Below are 23,833 nucleotides of genomic sequence, written 5' to 3' on the forward strand. Positions count from 1 at the left end.
CCTGATCCTGGATGCTGATGGGCAGCCGAGGCCCCCGCCTGCAAACCAACCCATGTCCAGTGATGAGGATAGTGGAGAGGAGGAAGGTGTCGACCTGCGTCAACAGCTCATCAACCGCTACTTCATTTGAAGGTGAGTGACAATGTACAACAGGGCACTGTCTGCTGATGTCGTTGTTGGTGAAAAGGTCTATGTGAGCTTTGTGACTGCAGCCTGTTGTTGACTCGGTGCTGGCTGCCAATGTGTCTGGTACAGGGTAGTTTGGCACAGATACAGGATGTCTATGTCGGTACAGTTGGTCATAGTAATGTGTGCAGATTGGAGTACCTTGATGACATGTGTTGTTTGATGGCCGTGAGGCCACCGCTTGACTAGTGAATATTGTTCTGTTGTGTTTTCCTAGGTTCCTTCAGCCTCTCCTTGCCTACAAACAATCATTGCTCCTGGTACATTGTAATCATGGTGAACATTGCACATCCTGTGATAAACACGGAGCAGACACAACGACATAGGTGTGTAAGGAGTGTTTATTTACAAGGGGTACATGTGAGAGGGGAGTGAATATTTACAAAAAGGTGAATTGTGAAGCAATGAGTTGTCAGTGAGGGTAGATGAGACAATCGAGTAGTCACCACATTGATGTGGTGACCCAATCCAACAGACGGATGTCATTAACAAGACAGTGTGGGGAAGGACAGTCAACAAAGTCAATGCAATAGTGAAGAGGGTTGCCATCATGGCTGGCTCCTTGACTGGCGTTTGGCAGGTGCTTTGCCATGGGTTTCTCCCTTGGATTTCTTCGGACGGCCCATTGGTCGTTTGGCAGGGGGGGCCTCTGCTGCAGGGCCAGTGGGGTCTGAGGAGTCTCTTTTCTCCATGGCCACAAGGGAGAACTTTCATCCTGCGGGCCACCGAAGGGAGGTGGAGGTGTTGGTTGTCCCGCAGGCCTGTCCCTGAGAACCACCACTAGCTGGCCTGAGAGGTCCATGATGTTGCCCATGCGGGTGTCTATGGACCTCAGCAGCAGGCGGAGCTCACGGAAATCTTTGTGGCCCGTTCATAGGCCCCAAGGACTCTGGTGATGTTGTCCAGGGCTTCGGTCCCAGTGTCCTGTTGGCTTAGACTCCAACTTGCCCTCCCACCTGCCCTGCTATCACGGGCCTTTGACATCACCACTGTAGGCATCCGCCTACTCTCTCTGCCCTCCTCAGTTGGTGGGGTGGGTTGGTCATCCTCTGGGGCAGGAAGAGTGTTGCAGGCAGTACTGGTGGTGGTGGTGGTGGTGGTGGAAGCCGCACAGGTTATTCCAGCAGGGGTCAGCATAGTTGTTGTTGTTGCTGATGTGGTGGTGGGGGGGACAGTGGGGTCCTGGGACCTGTTGCACCTGGCATACCAGATGGGCAAGCTTCAAGCTCCGCATCCTCGAAATCCTGGGAGTCCTCATCAGAGAGTCCATGCTCCGAGGGTGGAGACTGGCTCTGCAGGTTTATGTTGTCATCCTCTGCAGTCAGTTGTTGGTCACCTGTGGGACAGAGGGGAAATGGTCATTGACGTGCCCCCCTCAAGCTTGGTGTTTGATGTATCCTATTTGCAGTTTATGCAACACACAGTTAACTATTTCGCACATTGTATGTCTGCACAGTAATGTGCATCATGACATGATGTGGAGGTACATACACTACTTGTCCATGGTGTGACATGTCAATGGATACCATCTCCCACATGAAGATTTTGTGATTACAATGAAAGGTTTTCATCTGACAACTGGCGGCAATACAACTTGATGCAAATATACTTTGCTGATTACTCTGCCTGGCAGGCGTTACATCTGCGCATGAACTAGCCATTGTCATCTCATGCATACCTTTGTCATGCCCTGTGCTTTGATTTATTTTACGACAGACCATGCTGGTTTTGTTTTCATATGGTCCTTCAAGCTCAGCCCCCATAGAAGTTATAGATAGCATTCAGTGCTGTGCATATTTGTGCCCTGATTTGATTTAACATGGGATTTGGTGAGTCACACTTCTGTTTCTGTGACAGTTACATATGCTTAGCTGTCTGCACACTGTAAATTGATATTATATCTGTGTAAACTTTGGTGGAATGTGAGGGCTTGTGTTGTCATATGGCTCCATGCTTTTTGAGAGGAATGGTGGGCTGCATGCATTGTCTACTTACCTGTTCTGTTGTCAAACTAGGGTGGACTTTCTGGCACATGCTTCTGGGTGTGTGTTTGAGTACTCCATCCTGCTCAGGGGTGGGAAACGGGGCCTGTTGGAAGTTGTAGTGCTGTCTTGCCACGCCCAAACACCCCTCCATGTGAAAATGGCTACCTACCTGTTAGGTGAAGGTGAACAATGCAATGGCTGTCACATGCTTCTGGGTGGGGGGAGTGCTCCATCCTGCTCATGGGTGGAACAGGGCTGCCTGGTGAGAGTTGTAGTGCAGGCATCCCACCCCCAAACAGCCCTCCCTGGGAAGATGGCTACCTACCTGTTAGATGAAGGTGAACAATGCAATGGCTGACACATGCTTCTGGGTGGGGGAAGTGCTCCATCCTGCTCAGGGGTGGGACAGGGCTGCCTGGTGGGAGTTGTGGCGCAGTCCTCCCACTCACAGACACCCCTCCCTGTTAAGATGGCTTCCTACCTGTTAGGTGAGGTTGAACAATACAATGGCTGACACGTGCTTGTGGGGGTGTGTTTGAGTGCTACATCCAGCTCTTGGGTGGGACGGGGGCCCTGGTGGGAGTTGTGGTGCAGGCCTCCCCCCCAAACAGCCCTCCCTATGAAGATGGCTTTCTACCTGTAAGTTTGGTTGTTGTAATACAATGGCTGCCACATGGTTCTGGAGGGAGTGCTCCATCCTGCTCAGGGGTGGGACAGGGGGGCCTGTTGGGAGTTGTAGTGCAGGCCTCCCACCCCCAAACAGCCCTCCCTGGGAAGATGGCTACCTACCTGTTAGATGAAGGTGAACAATGCAATGGTTGACACATGCTTCTGTGTGGGAGGGAGTGCTCCATCCTGCTCAGGGGTAGGACAGGGGTGTCTGGTGGGAGTTGAAGTGCAGGCCTGCCACCCCGAAACTGCCCTCCATGTGAAGATGGCTACCTACCTGTAAGTTTGGTCGTTGTAATACAATGGCTGCCACATGGTTCTGGGGGAGTGCTCCATCGTGCTCAGGGGTTGGACAGGGGGGCCTGTTGGGAGTTTTAGTGTAGCCTTGCCACCCCCAAACACCCCTCCATGTGAAAATGGCTACCTACCTGTTAGGTGAAGGTAAACAATGCAATGGCTGACACATGCTTCTGTGTGGGAGGGAGTGCTCCATCCTGCTCAGTGGTGGGACAGGGGTGCCTGGTGGGAGTTGTAGTGTAGGCCTCCCACCCCCAAACCTCCCTCCCTGGGAAGATGGCTACCTACCTGTTAGATGAAGGTGAACAATGCAATGGCTGCCACATGCTTCTGGGTGGGAGAGAGTGCTCCATCCTGCTCAGGGGTGGGTCAGGGCTGCCTGGTGGGAGTTGTAGTACTGGCTGCCTGTACACATGGAACCCTGGGAATGTTGCAGGCTACCTGTGGGGTGATTTAGATGGAGTGTATGTTACATCTGTGAGACCTGTGTTGGGTATTGTGGTGCATATGAATGGACTTGGGCCTAGGAGGTGTAGCTTTGTAGTGGGCAAGATAGTGCATGGCGAGTGCACGATTCAAGATGGCGGCCCGCCGCTGATTCCGGCACACCAGTCCTAACGACAAGGTTTTACATGCCGAATTTGCAGGAATAATTTAATTCCTGTTGTTGTGGACCTTACCTGATCATAAGGAAGTGTTTTCTGCAGGTTTTTGGTTGCGCTGACGACTTCTGGACTCCTTTGGGTCCTAGCTCTCCTTCACTGAGGCTTCCCTCAGCTTCGCTCTGGAGATCCTGTCATGGAGGCGGAGTTCTGTATCTGGAAAGGGTGCAGCTTTGGCCTTGGTATCCTCCCACTGCTGGTTTGGCTTATTTATCTGCATTTCTATTTGTCATTTACCATTTTGCCTATATTTATTCAATTTGGTTGATTATGGAAAGCAAAGCTTCAACTTCATCAAAACATAAACGTAACTAGACAGTTTCTCCTCCATCTGTTAAGTCAAAAGTGGTAGATACATCAGAACCCTCCCTTATTACTATTTTGGAGGAATTGCAGGCTGTTAGATCAAATACAGATAATATTGCGATGGAAGGTTGCGGGTAATGAGATTAAATTATATGACTTTATAACAAAAACAGATAAGCTAATGCCTCTTGTTACAAAAATTCCTTCCATCAGTACCAGATTGCTTGAGTTAGAAAACAGAAATAGGCAATATTATTTGTGCATTTTTAATTTGCCTGAAGATATAGAAAGGAATGACAGCAAATGCTAGCTTAGGAACCTATTGCCTAATTTATTAAACTTGAAGTTTTCAGAAAAAAATTAGATTGATAAAGCACATCGTATTCCATCTCATCATAACCCAGGCCAAACTAAACCTCATCAAGTCATTTTTAAGGCTCTTCGCCATCACCATCTCATCCTTATCCAGAAAGCAGCTCAAGAAATTCCCTCCCTTCTGCTTCTGGCTTATAGCACTAAAATTGTCATTCATCAAGATTTTGCTAAGGAGACCATTGCCATACAATGAGATTTTGCAGCTTTGAGACCACGACTGAAAAACTCTGGCTTCAAATATGGACTCTTCGATCCATTCACCATGCTTATCTGGAAAGACATTTCCAAATCATGTCACCGTCCGGAGACCCTCAAGGTTTTCTTGATAAACATTTTCCTCTCTCAATGGATACACATGATTCTTCAATTTGAAAATGTTTAGACTGTATTATAGCTTATTATCTTAATTTCTTAAATGGGAGTTCATATGCAACACAGATTGTAGGTCTTTACTATTCCTGCTACTATATTTGATATTTTTTAAGTATGGGTGTTCCGCCCTCTTCTCTGTTCTCTCATTATATGCACATGTGTGTCTCATGTGTGTCTCATTAATATCTATGTATGTTCTTAACTGTTTTATATATACTTGTGTTCTTTGTTTTATGTTATCTCTGTTTCTAGGGCATTTTTTTGGTCTCTTCTACTGCTTCTTTCAAATCTTATATATCTGTTCACTCGTTTCTCTATCTTTCATCTTTATTATTTAATTTCTTAGTATATGAATAATACTCACAAGATTAAAATTGCTTCCTTGAAAATTAAGGGTTTAAGACATCCAGTTAAACGTTTGAAGAGTTTAGATTATTTATATAGTCAAAAATCTGATATTTGTTTATTGACAATATCTTAGCATACATGCAAAGGAAATGGGTTGGTCAGATTATCTCCTCCCCTGCATTAGGTAAAAAGAATGGTGTGGCTATTCTTTTTTAAAAAAAAATCTTCAATTGCAAATTTTAGATAAACAATCCAAGTCTGAAGGCAGATTTCTCTTGGTTAAAGTGAAACTTGGTAATACAATTTTACATGTAATTAATATTTATGGACCAATGCGAATGACCTTTATATCTGGTCTCGTATTACCACTGAAATTCTTCAACTTGGGAAAGTTTTCATGACTGTGGGTGGTGACTTTAATTTAATTAGTGACCCCTTTTATATAGATCATCCTCAACCAAATGTACACCTCCCAAAACTTTTCACTCCCTCAAGCTTTATTTAAAAACACTAAGCTTGTTGACATCTGGAGACTACATTTCTCCACTCAGAGAGAATTCACCTTTTTCTGTATTCCCCATATCTCTCACTCCCACTTAGACTATTTGTTAGTGTCTAGAGATTTAGTGGTCTATAACTCCATTGAAAACATTGACATTTCAGACCACGCAGTAATTTCACTTCATTTACAAGTTATTAATTTTTCTGTCTCTCATACTCGTTGGTGCATGAATGTAGATGTTGTCCTTCAAGAGGTTCATAAAGACACAATTTTAACAGCTATTCAAGAGTATTTCTCACATAATCCTGATGGTGTTACCTTCCCTATTATAAAATGGGATGCTTTTAAGGCATACGTAAGAGGAGTGGTTATTTCTATAATGGCCCATGAAAATAAGACATTTAACACCAAATTATTACATTTAGAAAAACAGATTGAAAAATGTGAACGATTATTTATATCTTCCCAAAATATTGTTCTTTAAACAATGTTGCAAAAACTCAGATATGACTTTAATTTAATGCTAAGCAAAAGAGCTGGTATTCAAATTGCTAATCAGAAAGCTAAATTTGCTTTTAATGCAAGCAAGTCAGGGATACTTTTAGCTAACTATCTTCGCATCAAAAAAGATAGAACTCAAATTCATGCTATACACAAAGATAAAGGTACTATTGCTGTGTTTACTTCAGATGTTCTTGATGAAGTCCTTAAGTTGTATTCCTCATAATACAGTGACCAAAATCTTCTTGATCCTCAAGTCATTGACAATGTTTTAATTTCTGCTAATTTACTGCAACTTTCACAGTCTGATAAAGCCATCATAGATAGCCCTACCACTACAGAAGAACTTGTAATTTCTATTCAATCGCTCAAACCCCAAAAGTCCTCTGGTCCTGATGGCATTCCTGCAGAATTTTATAAAACATTTGCTGATATTCTCACCCCTCATTTACATAATTTACTATATTCACCCAATCTGGCTGATTCAGAGGTTTCTTAACGGAAGCTTTAATTATAGTTTTGCCTAAACCAGATAAAGATCTCACAAAGGTTTCAAATTATCGTCCTATCTCCGTAATAAATCAGGATTATAAAATATTTGCAAAAATCCTAGCTATTAGGTTAGCTCATATTTTGTAGTCCCTTATTTACATAGATCAATCTGGTTTTATGTCAAAAAGATTCTCTGTCAATATCACACGGCTCCTCTTTCATGTTATTGATAAAGCTTCTACCTTTACTTCTCACGTGGGCCTTCTTGCACTAGATGCGGAGAAAGAATTCGATAAAGTTAATTGGCAATTTCTTTTTCAAATGCTATCTTCTTTTGATTTTGGTAATAATTTTATCAAAATGGTTTCAACATTATATGGCACCCCTTCTGCTAGTCTTTTTATTAATGGTCAATTTTCAAATCCCTTTTCTCTCTGTAGAGGAACCCGAAAAGGTTGCCCATTGTCACCTCGTCTTTTTATATTAGCAATTGAACCTTTTCTCTCTCATATTCGGAATTCCATTGATATTGCAGGAATAGAGTTAACTAACGTTAACCTTAACCCCTTCGACGCGCATGACGGAACGGTTCCGTCATGCACGTCGGTTGCGCTGTGCGCACGACGGAACCGTTCCGTCATGGCCACGCCCGCGCACGGAACCTTCAGCGTGGTGCGGAAATCCGCGCCGCGCTGAAGGGGTTAAAACATCTGCTTATGAGGATGATGTCCCACTATACCATCGTAATCCAGCCACATCTATACTTGCAGTTTTGAATTATATACGTGAATACTCTATTGCTTCTGGTTATACCTTAAATACCCATAAAACAGAATTCTTTCCCCTAAATGTCCATTGCACAGCATCAATACTGGATAGTACTGATATTGTTTGGCGAAAGGAGACACTTAAATATTTAGGTTTACACTTTGATATCCCTTAAAACATTCCATTACTCTCAATTGTGATATTTTAATTACAAAAATCACAAATAAAATTTGTCAGTGGTCCTAACTGCATTTTTCTCATGGGGGGAAACTTGAAACTGTCAAAATAGTACTAGCTTTATCCATGATCCCCTTACAGTTACCTCTCCTATTTTATAAAAAAATGTATAAACTTATTTCCAAATTTGTTTGGAATCATGAACCACCTCGTATTTGTCATACCAAACTTAAACTTTCCAAACTTAATGGAGGATTTGGCCTGATTGTTTCAAATATTATAAAGAGTTTATCTTAAAACAAGGTTCACTTTGGTTTACTTGTATGGACCCTAGATATACCCCTAAATGGTTACTGATAGAATGAAATGTAATTTTGACTATTCCTCTTTGTTCACTTTTGTCTATGTCCAATTCAAATAATTTTTTTAATCCTCCCCCACCACAGCATCCAATAAATTGATTATTACTGACTCTGATGCTTCTTTTTCATCACGTATTTCAGATTCTGCTATGATTTCTCTTTGGAACAATCCTATACAAATGTTTAATCCCACTATCACATTTTGGAAATTATAGATATCAGCTGGTATTTTCTTCCTTAAGGATATTTACGAAAAAGGAGGTTTGTTATCATTCTCTGAATTGCAAGCTAAATTCATGCTACTGAATACCGAAGCTTTTAAATATGAAATTCATTGTAATGTCCTACTTATCACCTTCCCTAATGTGCTACCCCAAGTTCAAACCCCTGATTCCGTAACCTGCAATAAAGCTTTTCCAGCCTCCCAACATGCTGTCTCCAGATTTTACAAGCAGATACATTGTACAAGTGTTACCAATCTAACTTTTAACCACTTTTTGGAATGCAGAACTCTCAATTCATTTTTCGTTAAATGAGTGGAGAAAAATATGGACTACTAATATTTCAAGGTGGTTTTCTGTATCTTTATCTCAGAATAATGCTTTTAGTTTCTTAAATTTTCTATGGACCCCTTATAAATTATATTAGGCTAAACTGGTTGCTTCCACACTTTGTTGGCATTGCAAATGTTATGAGGGTAGTTTAAAGCATGTTCTTATTGAGGCCCTTACTTATAGCATGCTTATTTGTAAATCACATGTTTTATCGTCTACCTTATTTGAGTCTCGTTCCAAACTTTTTGATCTACTAATTTCTATCACTATTAAATCTATCACCTCTAATTGGAAGTCAGCTGAGGCAATATCAGTGCAGGCTTGGCGGTCTTATGTTACTTTTGTTAGATCTGGTGCCCCATTGTCTTATAAGCAAACATGTAAAAATACATCTTCATTTCAACGTTATGGAGACCAATTGATGATTACATAAACACTAACCTATAACTTATTTAGTAATTCCATTTCTTATTTTATAGACGTTGTTGTACGACTATTGTTTTGGTGAAGTAGCCTTGTTTGTTCCATATTCACTCCTTACAATTGTATTGCTTCTATGACAATTGTTAACTTTTGGTATATAGTTGCTGTGCTGTTATGACGATGTTTTCGACTTTAGTATAGATCTGTTATATATACCAACACTGTATCATTCTTTGTTTTGTATTTGTTTGCAAAACCCAATAAAATATTTTGAACTGAAAAAAGAATTTGTTGTTATTGCTAAAATCTATCCTTTGAGAAGAGCTTAAGGCCTGTATTGCTATAGGGGTCAGAGGAGTTCCATGCCCTATGCAGGCAAAGAAACCATAAGAAAAGAATTTTCTTTTTTTTTTTTTTTTTTTTTTTTGAATGAATTTTTATTTATTGCACAGTTACTTAAAACCATTTGCAATACATAATTTACAAACAGATTAAAAGAGAGTAAAAAGAACCCTGTAAAATGCATTTACATACAACATTATTAAAACATAAAAACGGCAAGAGATTTGCCAATGCAATCTTTTGCAAGTTTAATGCAGGTTCTATAGTTTAATAGTTAAAAATGACGTCTGGAGACTAATTGTTTAATGAACCAGATTGTCTTTCGTGTTGCCTGGCCCCTCTTCCACCATAAGCCTGAGTCGAAGCGCGGCCATGTATCTCCCAAACCTGGCCAAGTCTTCCGGTAGCGTACAGGAGAAAAGTGCCGAGGCAGCTTCTGTTACTGTCCGAGCCCCGTTACGCAGCCATATTTGTTTTAAAAGGATCTGACGGAGCTGAAGCATACCGGGACAACAACAGATCAGGTGTAGCAGAGATTCATGTTTGAAATTGCAAATTCTACATCTGATTATATGTTCAAGGGACTTCCACCCAGGATTTAGTTCTTTGATTGGGAAGGGCACTAGTCTGGCCCATACGATGTTTTTGAGTGTTTTCCTTCCCAGGGCTTGCTTGAGGTAGGGCTGGATTTTGTGCCCTGCATATGATGTTGACAGCCCAAGAGAACCTATTCTCGTGACATGTGCCGCTAGGTCGTTTGTATGGGACAGTTGGTAACATTGTTTGTTAATTGAGTTTTTAATGGCCAGATAATTTAAAGATTCTTTGTCCCAATTTTCAATTGCCAAACTCAGTGTTGCCACTGCTTTTTCCATATAGCATTGCCACGGGTTGATTGATCCTCCATAAATAGGCTTCAGCATGCTTTTTAAACTTCCGGGTGGGGCTGTCAGGACTTGATAGTAGTATTTTGCGTGCATTCCCAAACATTCTTTGCTTTGTTGGTTCAGTCCGAATTCCAAACGAATTAGGCTGTTGCGAGTGTATTTGGGCAGTTTGAAGATGCGTTTGTAGGCCAGGCATTGTACTTTGTCCAACATTGCTTCCATTTTTCCTGGGAATGCCTGCTGTGCATAGCCTGCCATTGCCCTGATTTTGGCTTGTATTACTTTTCTGATAGGGACTGTTGTTGGACTATGCATTAGCTCATTTAGCTTGCATAGGGCATAAGTTGTTGACTGTGCCCTGGCCTTCATTTTGTGGAGATGTAAAGTTGCTTTGCCTGTTTCACTTAACCAGCACCCGAGGTAGTTGTAAGATTTTGCAGTGGCAATAATTTCTTTGCCCACGTGCCATTTTAGTAAGGCTTTTTTAGGGAGATTGCCAAAAATGACCACTTTTGTTTTTTGAGCATTGATGACAAGCTCATTTATTTCGTTATAATTATTGAGGGCGTCTAGGCCCCTTTGTAGCCCAATTTTTGTGTGGTCCATTACCACTAAATCATCTGCGTATTGTAATATTTGGAGTTTGTTAGTTCCAATTTTAGGAGTTATCAAGCTGGCATTGTGAAGGTTCTTCCCCAGGTCTGCAGTATATAGGTTAAACAATGTAGGGGCAAGTACACATCCCTGTTTTAGTCCTCGGTTTGTCAAGCACTTCTTCGTTGTGGTATTATCAACTAACTTCACTTTAATCCAGGTATTACTGTATAATGAGATAATGGCGTTGAGGAGACCTACAGGGATGTGCCAGTTACGCAGTTTGACCCAAAGCTTGTGTCGGGGCACCCCATCAAAGGCTGCTGAATAGTCAACAAAGCAAGCAAAAACTGGTTTGTTGTTTCTGCCATTTGATTGCTGACTTAGATACGACATGGCCACAATGTTATCGGTTGTGGAGCAACCTTTACGGAATCCGGTCTGGTAGGGGGGGAGGATTTCGTTCTCTTTAATCCATGTGTTTAATTCATTCAGTAAGGTGCTGGCATAGGCTTTTCCTTCGATATCCAAGAGGGCAATTAATCTATAGTTTTTTGGATCTGTATTGTCTCCTCTCTTGAAAATTGGGTGTAAAAATGACCCTCGCCATGAGTCAGGCACCTTTGCTTTCAGTCGACATTCGATGAAAAGTTCTGATAAAATTTTCCCCCAATAAGCTGGGTCTTCTCTAAAGATAGCTCCTGGAAGACCATTGGGCCCGGGTGCCCCATCTTTTCTTATCTTTTTTATTACTTGTATGACTGTGGTACAGATTTGTTCTTTGCCCAGGCATTCCACTGAGTTCTCCTCGTCTCTATTTGCACTGATTGAGGGACAAATCTCGGAGCTTTCAAAGGCTGTAGAGCTTACTTTTTCGATATAGATAGTCGCGACGTGTCTCAGCCATGCATCTGCTTGTACGGAATTACGCCTGTCTACTTTTCCTTTCTCCAGGCTAGCTATGAATTGCCAGAGCTGACGTTGTTTATGTGGTTTTGAAAGCTCATGTATTGTTACCAAGTCTTTCTCTATTTTATTTTGCTTAAGTGACCATAGCAAATGTCTACGCTTTTTGGATAAGTCTTTACACAAATCCCTTGTTGCTTGAGTTCCTACCATTCTTTGTGCTCTTTTAGCCTTCTTTAGTTTACGTGTTATTGTGTTTAGTTTTGTGTTATTGAAACTGAATTGAGAGGTATGCGTTGTCGTTCCATATGGACTGACTTGATGTCTGTTGACAAGTATAGATTTTAGAGTACCAATCCAGCTTGTCCAATTGTCCAAACTGGGTTGAGTTCCAGGATGCTTGTCTTTACGCTCTTGTTTTTCTTTCCATACGTTGAATAGCCTGACCTGATGCTTGTTCCATTTTAGCCTTTTAACTAGTGTATGTTCTTCAGTCCCTGTTGAGTGTGATACTACAGTTACTGGTTCCCTCTGTGTAATGCTGAAGGTTAATTCCACCTGTAACAATTTGTGGACACTAGTTTCGTGAGATTTTACTTCAAATTTGACTATTTTTTGAGCAACAAGGCTGCATAAAAAGATATAGTCGATTGTGGAACAGTTTTTAAATGTGGGTATGCCCAGGTGTTTGGGATTCAAACTTTTCCAGATTTCATTTGCGGACTTTAGGTCATAGTTTTGCAAAAAGGAATTAAAAGCTCTTTCCGAAGTAGTTACACACGGCCTTTCATTCTTGTGCGTTCCCAGGTGGTGCAGATTAAAGTCTCCTACAATCACTTTGGCCAGTAGAGGTTTGCTATGGATGATTTCCTTTATTAATGTTATAGTATTTTTTGTGGCTTCCAATCTTTCCTGACCGTATGCGTTTAAGTGCAAGTTTATAACTAGGATTGAGGCACAATCATCTCTGTGCCTCTCTCCCTCTATTACAAGCGCCTGTAACACGTCAGACTCGATTTTTACCCTTTTTACTGTTATCTCTTTTGTATGTTTTACATAAATTGAGATTCCCCCTGAGGGTCTACCAAACCGATTCGGTTTGGTTGCTAATTTATGGAAGGCAGCAAGCCTTCAAGGTGTACATAATCTGTGGCCCAAGTCTCTTGGAGGCATACGATATCTCCTTCCTGCAGTATTTTTATTGCTGTTTCATGTTTAAGTGCCTTACGTAATCCTGCCACATTCCAAGAGATAATTTTGAGTTTGGTGGGTGATTTATGTTTGATGTATGTTGTATTGGATGTTTCTGTTATTATCGGTATTGCAGTGGAAGGCCCTTGTTGATTCCCTAGAGTATTTAATATGCCCAATTGGTCATCAGGAATAGAGAGTACCACTTTGTAACTCTCTGCTTCTCCTACTAAATTGATCGTTTCTTTGAGTTTTCAGTGGCCCATCTTCATTTACTGTCCTACATATGGTTGTGGCCTCCTGTCTCCTAACTGATATAGTTAACTTCTTGTAGTTTCCGTCTAGGTTTATTTTTGAAGTCCCTCGTAGTATCCCCTGTGGGTGCTCTTTCATAGTCATCGAGCGCTTAGTTATGTTAACCGGCTCCAATAGAATTGATGGATACCTTTCTTGTTCTGGTGCACTTACAATAATACCCCAGCTTTTAAAGATATCTTTTTCTATGAGCACTACTTCAGACATAAGATGATTTGACCATGTCACTATGGTATCTTCTTTGCTGAGGTCTTCCTCGTTAAATTCAAATTGGACACTCACTATATCCTCACTTTTTATATGAGATAGTGAGGGTATGTGTTGCAGGAGCCTTAGTATATTCCCCCTGTTCAATGTATCGTGTCTCCCCTTCGATTTATACTGCGGTTGAAGGATTGTTTTACACATAGTTCTAGTGTACGCAGGTGGTAGTGATGTACCTAACACATGTTCGGGGTGTGAGGTTTCTTTACAATGTGTCTCACCTGATACGTTGTCAGTATAAGTGGGCACAATTTTTCGGTTTTTTGATCCCAATCCAGTTGGTTCCTTAAATAACCCGTGTTCAGTTTTGTCTCTAGCAGTTTCAGTTGTTGTTTGTACAATTTTCTTTGTTGCTCCGCCGTTTTCGGTGGGCTTTAGGACCTGAAACACTAGTGGTTTTGATGTTACGTTATCTGAATGATCTACTTCACCCAAGGATTTATTTTGTTTTTGGGGCTTAATGAATATGGGGTATAATTTGTTTGACGATTGCTTTTCCTGATTTGAGGGGGAGTTAATTGTAACCTCCGTGGAGCCGTGAGTGGACTGACCCCAGCTCTTTCTAATTTGTGCAGTCTTTTGACGTTTTAATTGTTTTTTTAATTTTTTCTTCTTTCGTCGTGACAAGTTTACGTTGGTATTACTAATTGGATTTTCCTGTTCCTTTTCCTTATCGGGGGTTCCTTTAGTTTCTATTGTTTGAAAGGTAGTTATTAGGTCCATATTTTTGTTTGTGATTAAGTTTATACGATCCTTTTTTAAGCTATTTTCTTGGCTGACTTGCTCAGTTATTGGAGTTATTCTATTGCCTGTTATTTGCATCGATTGTATTTTTAGATCTTCAATAAGGGTGGTGAGCACTTCCGGGATTGATGCCAATTTGTCAATTGTTGGCCCACAAGCGCAGTCTGTGTTTAAAGAGGTTGCGTATACTTGGGCTTGTGTTATCAACTTATTCAAGTTAGCCAGTTTTTGGTCAATTCCGGATATTGTTGTTGCCATGATGTTGAGCAGATCTACTTGGACATCCATCTTGTTTGATTGATAGTTCAAAGCCTCCAATGTGAGTTGGGATGTTTTAAAGAAAATGTGCCATATTGTTCCTGCGTCTGTCGTTGCTTCTGAATGTGTAATGTTAGTGGTTTGGCCCTGATTGTCCTTTACCGGAGAGTTATTAAGGGAAGCTACACTTTTGGCTGTTGGATGGGTTTGAATTTTATCTCTGCTGTTTAGAGTTGTGTGCTCTGAAGTATGAATCAACCAGATGTTGGCATCATCTCCCTCTCCTCCTTGATTTTTTTCTTCTGGACCCTCGTTTGTTATGGCGTTTTGTATGGTGGGTGACAATACTGTATAAGTCATTGTTTGTGTTTTATTATCAATTGCACTTATATCCACATGTTGTTCCATGTGTTGAGAGAGGTTTGAAGGGGGCTTGTTGATTATTACCTGTACCTCAATTGGTTGTTGGGCCCTGGTGATCTGAGATTGCTCTGGAGATTTTTGTAGTAGTTGTTTCACGGTGGTTTCTGTGAAGTTTTTGTCCTGTATTAATAAAGGTTCTCCGTTCATCAGGAGTTCCTGGTCCATCGTGGACCCCCATGATTGTTCCATTTGTTCTTTTTTTACTTGGCCAAATCACAAAAAGGAGCTGAAGGGGCAGAGAACAGGTCATCCCCCACTCAGAAGTCTGTATACAATAAAGGACCTGTTCCCATAGTGAGCATTCAATTCATATAGCAATTGTAGTTGTCATATAATTTTAGACAAACTATAGAGCAAGTGTTTCAATATCATCAATGCTGCTTCAAAGTATGACTCACTAATTCAAAGAAAAGAAGGAGTATTCAAACGAGATAGGAAAAGGCTGTCTATTTATCCAACAATAGTAATATCTAAAACCACCCTCGTGTGGAAAAAGTGTAGGAAAGGAGTGATGGCGCCTCACAGTAGCAACACCATAGAGGATAAAGCAGGAAGGTACTCGCCTGCTACCTCAAGATCTCATCATCAGCTGCCACCACTCCGTAGAAAGGAAATGTGTGTGGGAAGGTGTAGACAAGAGAATGGGTAGTGACCCAACACGTAAAGGTTGCTAGGGTGTATGCGACAAAAGAAAGAAAAGTAGTGCAGAGAACCGTGCACCGTAATAAACCCCACAGTGTATGTACACAGATTTGAGTTGGTTCACACTAGCTATTCTACTTTTTATTCTGTGCTGTGTGATCACTCATGTATAAAAATGCCGACATGTTTCATTGCCAATTGGAAAAACTCACGGCAACTTCTTCAGGGCGTGGGGTATTGTCATTTCACCCTTTAGCCTTACTTGATCAGTTAAAAACAGTTCTGTTGGAAAAGAGACAGACAAACAACACATATCCAAAATATTTGGCTTCTGGTTCAAAGGCACCCATTACTGTATATACCTTTCCCAACCAAATGTCCCCCGAAAATGATTACCGGGATGTCGCCCATCGTGGGCATACCTTTACCCTCGGGCTTGTGTCTGTATAACAGCGGTCGCTTGTTCAGGGCTCATCCCCTCGACTCCTGTCATGAGTCTGTAAACATACAGTGAAAGACACGGAGAAAGACATGAATCGAACAAAATAAAGTTAATAGTTTTCTAGAGGAAACAGATGTAGATTTCCCTCCATTCCCTGTGTGATGAATAGCTATTTCTCTTTGTCTGGATCCATCCCTGTATTGCTGTGTTATAACTCTTCAGGTATAACTCCTGCTTAGCCGGGGTTAGCGGGGGTTCATCTTGTGTTAAAAGAGGTACTCCTTTTAAGGTTCTGCCAGCTATGTGGGATATTGTCCCTCCCGTGTCTCGCTCATGGTGCGTCTTTTGGTACCTGCTGCATGGCACATACTTAATGTGTCTACTTGTATTTTGATGATGCCAAGCTCTTAGTTAAGATTTCTAGACCATTGGTTTCCGTGACAGGTCTGTGCGTACCCCCTTAAAAAGAGGAATTCCCCCGACCGAGTCACGTTTACTGTTGCAGGTGTCCCTTCGCCTATGGTCTAAACCGCTTTTTACGCAGCCCCCTCAATTTTGGAAGAAAAGGAAATAGTCGGACTCACCGATATTCTGTCCGTGTCTGGCGTTCACTCAGCACTGCAACAACGCAGCCGTTGTCAGCCGTGATTAAAAAACGTAACCTTCCGGGTCACGTGGCACCGCTGTGTCGGTCCCGCCCATTTCAGGGCCGACAGAACGCGCCATCTTAGAATGGTAATATGTGCCTCTACAGGTAATCAATTCCTCATTGTACGAGCGTCCGAGCACCCGTTTTTAATGTTAATGTAACTCGTAGATGAATAATTAGGGCATATCTTCACCCCCGAGTTCTGTTTATACCTATTGCCTTGTTTCATAGTTACAATATTGCATCAAGTGTAATCTAGCTCAAAACTGTATTTTGCAATGCTGCAGTGAGCGGTGTCAGTGATGCCAAGTACCCCTAGGTTTCTCATTATGTTGTCCTGGTTTCTCATACAGTATAGCGCCCTCATATATCACGCCCTCCTATTCCAATCTTCATACACCAATCATCATGGCTGGACTTTTACTGACCATAAGGGGAAAGAAGGAATGAATGAATGATACATGGATTACATGTAAACCTTATTTCACTCGATGGAGTCATTCAACACATGGATAATGTCCTTGCGGAATGTTATTTTCCCGTGGGTCAGATTTGGGTCTGGTGTGTACCAGCTGATCGCGTAGATTTGCAGATCGTTTAAATGCAAAGCGAGGTGGAGGCATTTGCATACTCGTAGTGCTTAACAGATGCCAGTGTCTACGGATGATCTGCCTGATTTTGGTGGATAAAGGGCCGAAAGTGGTCACCACAGGTATGCATTCGCCCTTTTGTTTAGAAGTTCTTTCCAGGAGAGCCGCACGTGGCGTGTTGTATGCTCGTTTTTTCGCCTGCCTGATTACTTTCTTAGGATAGGCTCGGTTCTCCAGTTTGGTAGCCAATACGTTAGACTGTTCAGAGTATTGGCGAAGGTTGGAGCAATTCCGGCGATATCTTAAAAATTGGCCCACAGGTAAGTTATCTCGAAGTGCTCTTGGATGATATGACCTGTAGTGCAGCAGGGAATTTTTATCGGTTATTTTGTGATGCACTTTGGTAACGAGCTTGTCATGCTCGGCCTGTATATCTAGGTCAAGGTACACTGCTGATGTTCTGTTCACCGCCCAAGTGAATTTTAAGCAGACATCAAGACCATTCAACCAGTTAAGAAACTCAATGAGTCTCTCCTCCGAGCCCTCCCATATACACAGGACATCATCGATATATCTCTTCCAGAGAACGATGTTCTTCTGGAAGAGATTTGTGTCGGAATGAATGTGGTACGCCTCGAACTGGCCTACATAGATGCAGGCCAGACTGGGAGCAAAGGTGGCCCCCATCGATGTGCCCGACACCTGGAGGTACACCTGTTCTTTGCACGAAAAGAAGTTTTTGGTCAATGCGATCTCAATGCACTGGAGTACAAAGGTTTGTGGAGTGTCATAGAACCATTCAGAGTCCCTCAGGGCGCGAGCTGCTGCCACCAGCGTGGCTTCCTGAGGGATACTCGTATATAATGATTCTATGTCTATGGTGACAAGGAATTGATTCACAGGGTCGTATGTTATATCCTCCAGGATTCTCAGGACATCGGTGGTATCTTGGACGTACGAGGGTTGGGTGATGACACACTCCCTCAGGAAAAAGTGCGCACATTTTTTTACTTGGACCTGCTGTGGCCCAGTAAAGGTTACGGGCTCTATATTAAATTGATCTTTCTTTAAGTTTAAATTTGTGGTACCTGAGTGAATAAACGGTGGGATTGGCGATGGTAGCCGATGATCCCATCCTTCTTGCTCATCATAATGGGATAACATTGCATCCGCCGGGTCTTTTAAAAAGTTAAACTTATTTGGTATACTAGTCGATTTTGCAAACATTCTGTATACTGGTGAAATTAAGGGCTGCATGAACAGGCAGTACAACTCCCTCCTTTTCACTCTAGCTTCATTGCATTAATGCAGGGAGTTCTGCAGGGCTCCTCTCTTAGTACCACAATGTTTAATATGCATCCAGTCTCTCATCAAACTCATTCATGGGCTTGGAAGGAACTTAGTTAATTATGCATATGACACGCAACTGACAGTCTTGTTCAACCCAGGCTTTATGGGGTCCTAGGAATCTTTTCACCAGTGCATGGAGAGAATAGCCTATTGGCTTAGAAATAACTCACTGCAGTTTAATGCTAGCAAGATGGAGACCATGATCTGCCAGGTGGAGTGGACAGGCGCCAGTCATCTAAATGATTTCTGGCCAACAGGATATGGATCAATTACTGTATAGGCAGACTCCGTACGAGATCTGGGGGTAGGACTGGACTCCACCCTCCTGTTAGTGCATTACATCCATAATTAATAACATTTAAAAAAACAGTTTACTACCACTTTTCGCTCATTATTTACCAGTCTTACCTTCCATGGTTCAAAGTTCCATATGGTGGCACAGGTATTATTCGTAAAAGGTCCCTGTCCTGGTACACAAGACCAAATGTTTCTTAATGTGTGAGCCACAGCATACACTGCATTGTAAATGTTATAACTGATTCTCAAGTCAGAGGCAATGAAGTATCGGTCCCTAATAGCCATTGGGTTCTCATAGCCACTGCAAATAGATTTTGATGTGTTATTTAGACCTGAATCAACCATGATGGCAGTGCCTGGCCATTGACATTGGAATGCATGCTCCCAAAAGAGTTTCAAAAATGGATCATGTGGGTAGGACAGAGGATGAAGCTGGAGAAGGAACTCTGTGAACCCAGGCATTTCCCCTTCATGGATGGCAAACCCAATGGTACCACTCAGCATGTCTGCAAGTTCTACAGTGGAAACAAAAGGGGAGGTTGACCAACCCTCGGAGGCAAGCCAAACTTTCCTTGTGCCATTCAGTTTGGATAGTTTCTCCATTATGGGGCATATATAAGGATCAGAAGAGAAGACGAGGATGGCTGTTGCTGTAGACCTCTGGACCTCCTCCGCTATATGGTTGATCTTGCTGTCTTGAGGAATAAGAGGGATGGTTTTGTGGAATGCAATGCACACTCCAAACTTGGAGAGCTCTGCTTTTAAAATATGAGAGCCCAGCTGGCCATAATCATTGTCAGTTGACAGAAGTCCCACCCAAGTCCACCCAAAGTAGAATACAAGTTGTGCAAGGCCTCTGGCTTGGAAGTCATCACTAGGAATAGTTCGGAAGAAGGACGGGTACTGGACCTTGTCACTTAGCACAGTGCTGCTAGCTAAGTAGCTAATCTGCAAATAAACAGACAGTGCAGGAGCATTGAGCAAAGTTCAGTGTCAATCTATGCTTTGAAAAGGCATGCACTTAAATTATGAGATTTAAGTTAATTGAGCCTGGATAATGCTGCAATCCCTATTGTTGCAGGACAGAACTCTGAAGCAATTAAGATTATGGGTCAAATATGCTATTAAACTTGTCAAAGAAAGTGGTTGCAAATTGTGCATCAACTGTTTGTGACCAGTCTTTAAATTTGCAATGCCACCTATGGCCTAGTATGTTGCATTACAAAATCTCCAGTCACAGATTATCACAGAATGACTGGTCAAATAAATATTAGTTAATCAGGTGCCAACCCCCTGTGCTTAGCTACATACACAGACATTTTGGACGGCAAGGAACACCAAACCACCATTCCTGTGTTTGTGTTACCAAACAGGAAGCTTTTTTTTTAAAGCAGTTCCTGTTCTTTAAAGGAACACATGTCGCTTTTTTTTTAAATTCCATTGGTGGAAACATCAAGGAGCTGGCAGTGGTTCCTTCAACTATTGTCTATTTCACCCCAGGCTGCTGACAGCATTCACTAAGTGGAAGTTGTCCTGAGGAAACCAACCCCTTTGAAAATCAGTTACTACCTCCTTTTTATGCTATTGGTAACTCGTCAATGGTTTATGAACACTATTGCAGTTGCAAACCATGGATACCTACATTGATACATGGAATTCCAACTTGCATTTATGAGAGGGCGCCTCTTTATGCCTCATCATACTGTGATTTGGAATGGATTGCAAAACACATTTTGGAAGTAAGAAAGACTTTTCCGACTTTAAAAATAGGTTTAGCATGTAGAAAAAAAGGCATCTTCTTGTTGCAAATTCCAAACTCCGTGATTTTGCAAATCGCAGGGTCTGCGATCATAAAATGCCTTTGTACATCTGGCCTTCAAGTGTTTAGTCCAAAAAGATTGTCCTAGCTCCTTAGAGTTAAGGGAAATCATATTTATAGAGGGGAACAACCTTTACAACGCAACTTTTACAACACACTACCATTACAACGAAACTGTTACAACGCGAGTGCATTGACAACGCAGGACATTACAACGCAAGTCTTTACATCGACTTGCACTAGATGGCGTGCTAACATTAAAAATAGTGTAGTTTACTATCCCAACACCTTCCCTACTGTTACGTGGACTGGAGTTGGAATAGTAAATTACACTTTTTTAATGTTAGCACGCCATCTAGTGCAAGTCGATGTAAAGACTTGCGTTGTAATGTCCTGCGTTGTCAATGCACTTGCGTTGTAAAACTTTCGTTGTAACAGCATGCGTTGTAACAGCATGCGTTGTAACGTCATACATTCATTTATAGAACATGCCATATTTATATATGATAATGTTCTATAACCCATCCTTCAAAACTTCTTTTCACCTTGTTGCACTCCCTAACATGTTCATAATCTCTGACGTTACCTGTGGGTATCTGTGAAGCCCCAGCCACCTGCCGATGGCAATTGACTTTGTGGTGCCTGAGTCTGCAATGATGACTGCCAGTGGGGGCTTGTCCGGGTAGCGGTAGTTTGGGAGGCATTTGTCATCCCCTGCCAACAGCCAGGTGAGTCCTCTGAGAGACCTCGTCAAAGACAGACAGGCATCGAAGATCCGCACACCCAATGTGACATTGGGGAGAAATGTTCTATCTTGATTAATCTCATATACAGCAAATTCTATGGCTCGAGCCCAGTGGTAAGAACGGATGTTGAAGCTGCAGACATAGGTGACATGGCAAAGAAATGCTATGTGATTAAGATGTAAAGTAGGCAAATAGCTTAAAAGTGTTGAGGGAAACAGTGCTTTCAACTCATATCCATGAAAAATATACACACACATAGCAGCCTGTGCATGTTCTTCATATAAACAGTGCATACTATCAAATATCATATATTTTTATGTTATGTGCATTTGTAAAGTGCATTATCACCATCAGGGAGTATTCTGCAGCTATGAGAAGATAAGCATTAACTTTTTTTAAACTACCCAAACCTCCATAAGGCATCTATAAAGCTCTTTATCTTATATTTAAGGTTCTCTAAATCTACACAAAATCTTGGAAGGGAATATGATATCTTAGATATAGAGATCTGGAGCAGAACCAGGTTAACAGCTCGAGGAACTTAACAAAAGAGGAAAAGATGCAAATCTCCAGAGTTTTATAAAAATGTTCCTTCTTTTACAAGGCTGATCAAAATAAAGGGAATCCTAGTCTACAAAAAAAACTGGCAACATTTATTAAAACCGTTGCTTTTCAGATGTCTCGAAGAAAATGGCAGCTCCACTGCAAAGATTCAATCAAACTCAAATTTGAATTAATAGTCCCTCTATAATAGCGCAAATAAAGGAATCCACCCAGACCCTGTAATAAATGACATGCTGCATCAAGAACCCCTTTAAGGGCTGCTTGGGAGGTTGGAACTGACATGCAGGGCTTTGGGCCTGTGCTCGTGAGTAGTAACAGGGGCAAGTATTCAATTTTGTCTCCCCATTCTAGACATTCAGCCAGATGCTACTCCATTCATATGGGCGTTAACAAATGTTCCTTAGTTGTTAGAGGGGCAAAAGAAATCCACAAAGGAATGTGGATAAGTCAATGCTTTTTAGGCATATTGTAAAGGCCAGAGGGTGAGATGGGTGCGGCGGCAGCCGAATTGTGAGCGGGGGGACTGTGTTGTGGTAAATTTTGACAATAAGGAGTTGATTGGTAAATTGGTCTCCCATTTAGCACAGCTCTGAGAGGGGGGCTCTCGAATCTCTGTGGACACTTTAGGCTTTTTATATTATACTGTGATTGGTTGCCCTGCCCATATCCTGTCGCACATACCTGAAATACATGAGCTTCTTGGGACCAGTTTGCAGTTTCAAAAGCCGATTTTTAGACAAAATATTGAGTCGTAAATGTCGACCTACAAAAAAATCGAGTTCTAAATATCGTGACACAGAAATACCGACAGCAAGAATATCGTGGTCAAGAATATCGAATTTAAGGTAAGAAATATTGGTTTAAAAAATATAGAAGTCATTAATATCGTACGCAAAAGATAGTTGTTTAAAATACCGATGTTTTAATTATTGTTATGTATTTAAGTATATATTTTAAATGTATGTGATGCATTTGTTTTGCATAAGTACTGATTATGTTTTTAAATATATGTGTTACATTTTTTAGTAGTTATCAATGTATTTTAATCATATGTTGTGTTTTTTAGTTCCATAGCAGGTTGTGGGTTTATAGGGGATTATGGTGGGAAATAATTGAATTATAATAAATTAATGATAATTTTTTATTAAGTAATATTTATTTAGGTGCCGATTCCGATCCGGGTAAAAAAAATTGCGTACGACTCGTATCCGTATATTTACACGTACGAATCGAACAAGTACCGTACAAACTGCGAAGTACGATTTGTACGTGAAAAATACATACGAATTGAGTCGGGAAAATGGTCCGAGAGGGAGCCGGAAATTTTTAAGTCTGAATAGCGTCGGGAAAAGTGTCCGATAGGGAGCCGGACATCTTTACGTGCAAATCGTAAAACAGAAGTCCGAGCGCACAAGTACGATCCGTACCGCCCGTCCGAATACACAACCGCATGTAAAAGGCCCCGTATGGAGCGAACGCTGTAGCACACATGTACACGGGTAAACTTGTGCCCGGATACGAGTCGTACAGCCCCCCCTCACCCCGCACATGTCAGCACCGTACCCCCATATGTCAGCACCATACCCCCCTCCACACCGTACCCCAGCACCGTAGCACAGCCCCGCACCTGTACGCGCCGCACCCCAGGCCCGTCTCCCAGCCCCGCACCTGTACGCACCGTACCCCAAGACTGTATCCCAGCCCCGCACATGTACGCGCCACACCCCAGGCCCGTCTCCCAGCCCCGCACCTGTACACCCCGTACCCCAGTACCGTACCCCAGCCCCCCACCTGTACGTGCCGCACCCCAGGCCCATCACCCAGCCCCGTA

General features: G+C 42.0%; 1 pseudogene; it reads right to left on the reverse strand.

Annotated features, from left to right (window-relative positions):
- LOC146782678 (extracellular calcium-sensing receptor-like) overlaps positions 1–21,731 on the reverse strand; it is a 49,798-nt pseudogene extending 28,067 nt beyond the window's left edge.
- Positions 21,732–23,833: the final 2,102 nt, after the last annotated feature.

The sequence above is a fragment of the Triturus cristatus genome, chromosome 12 (assembly GCF_964204655.1).
Source record: "Triturus cristatus chromosome 12, aTriCri1.1, whole genome shotgun sequence".
In the NCBI taxonomy this organism is placed as follows: Eukaryota; Metazoa; Chordata; class Amphibia; order Caudata; family Salamandridae; genus Triturus; species Triturus cristatus.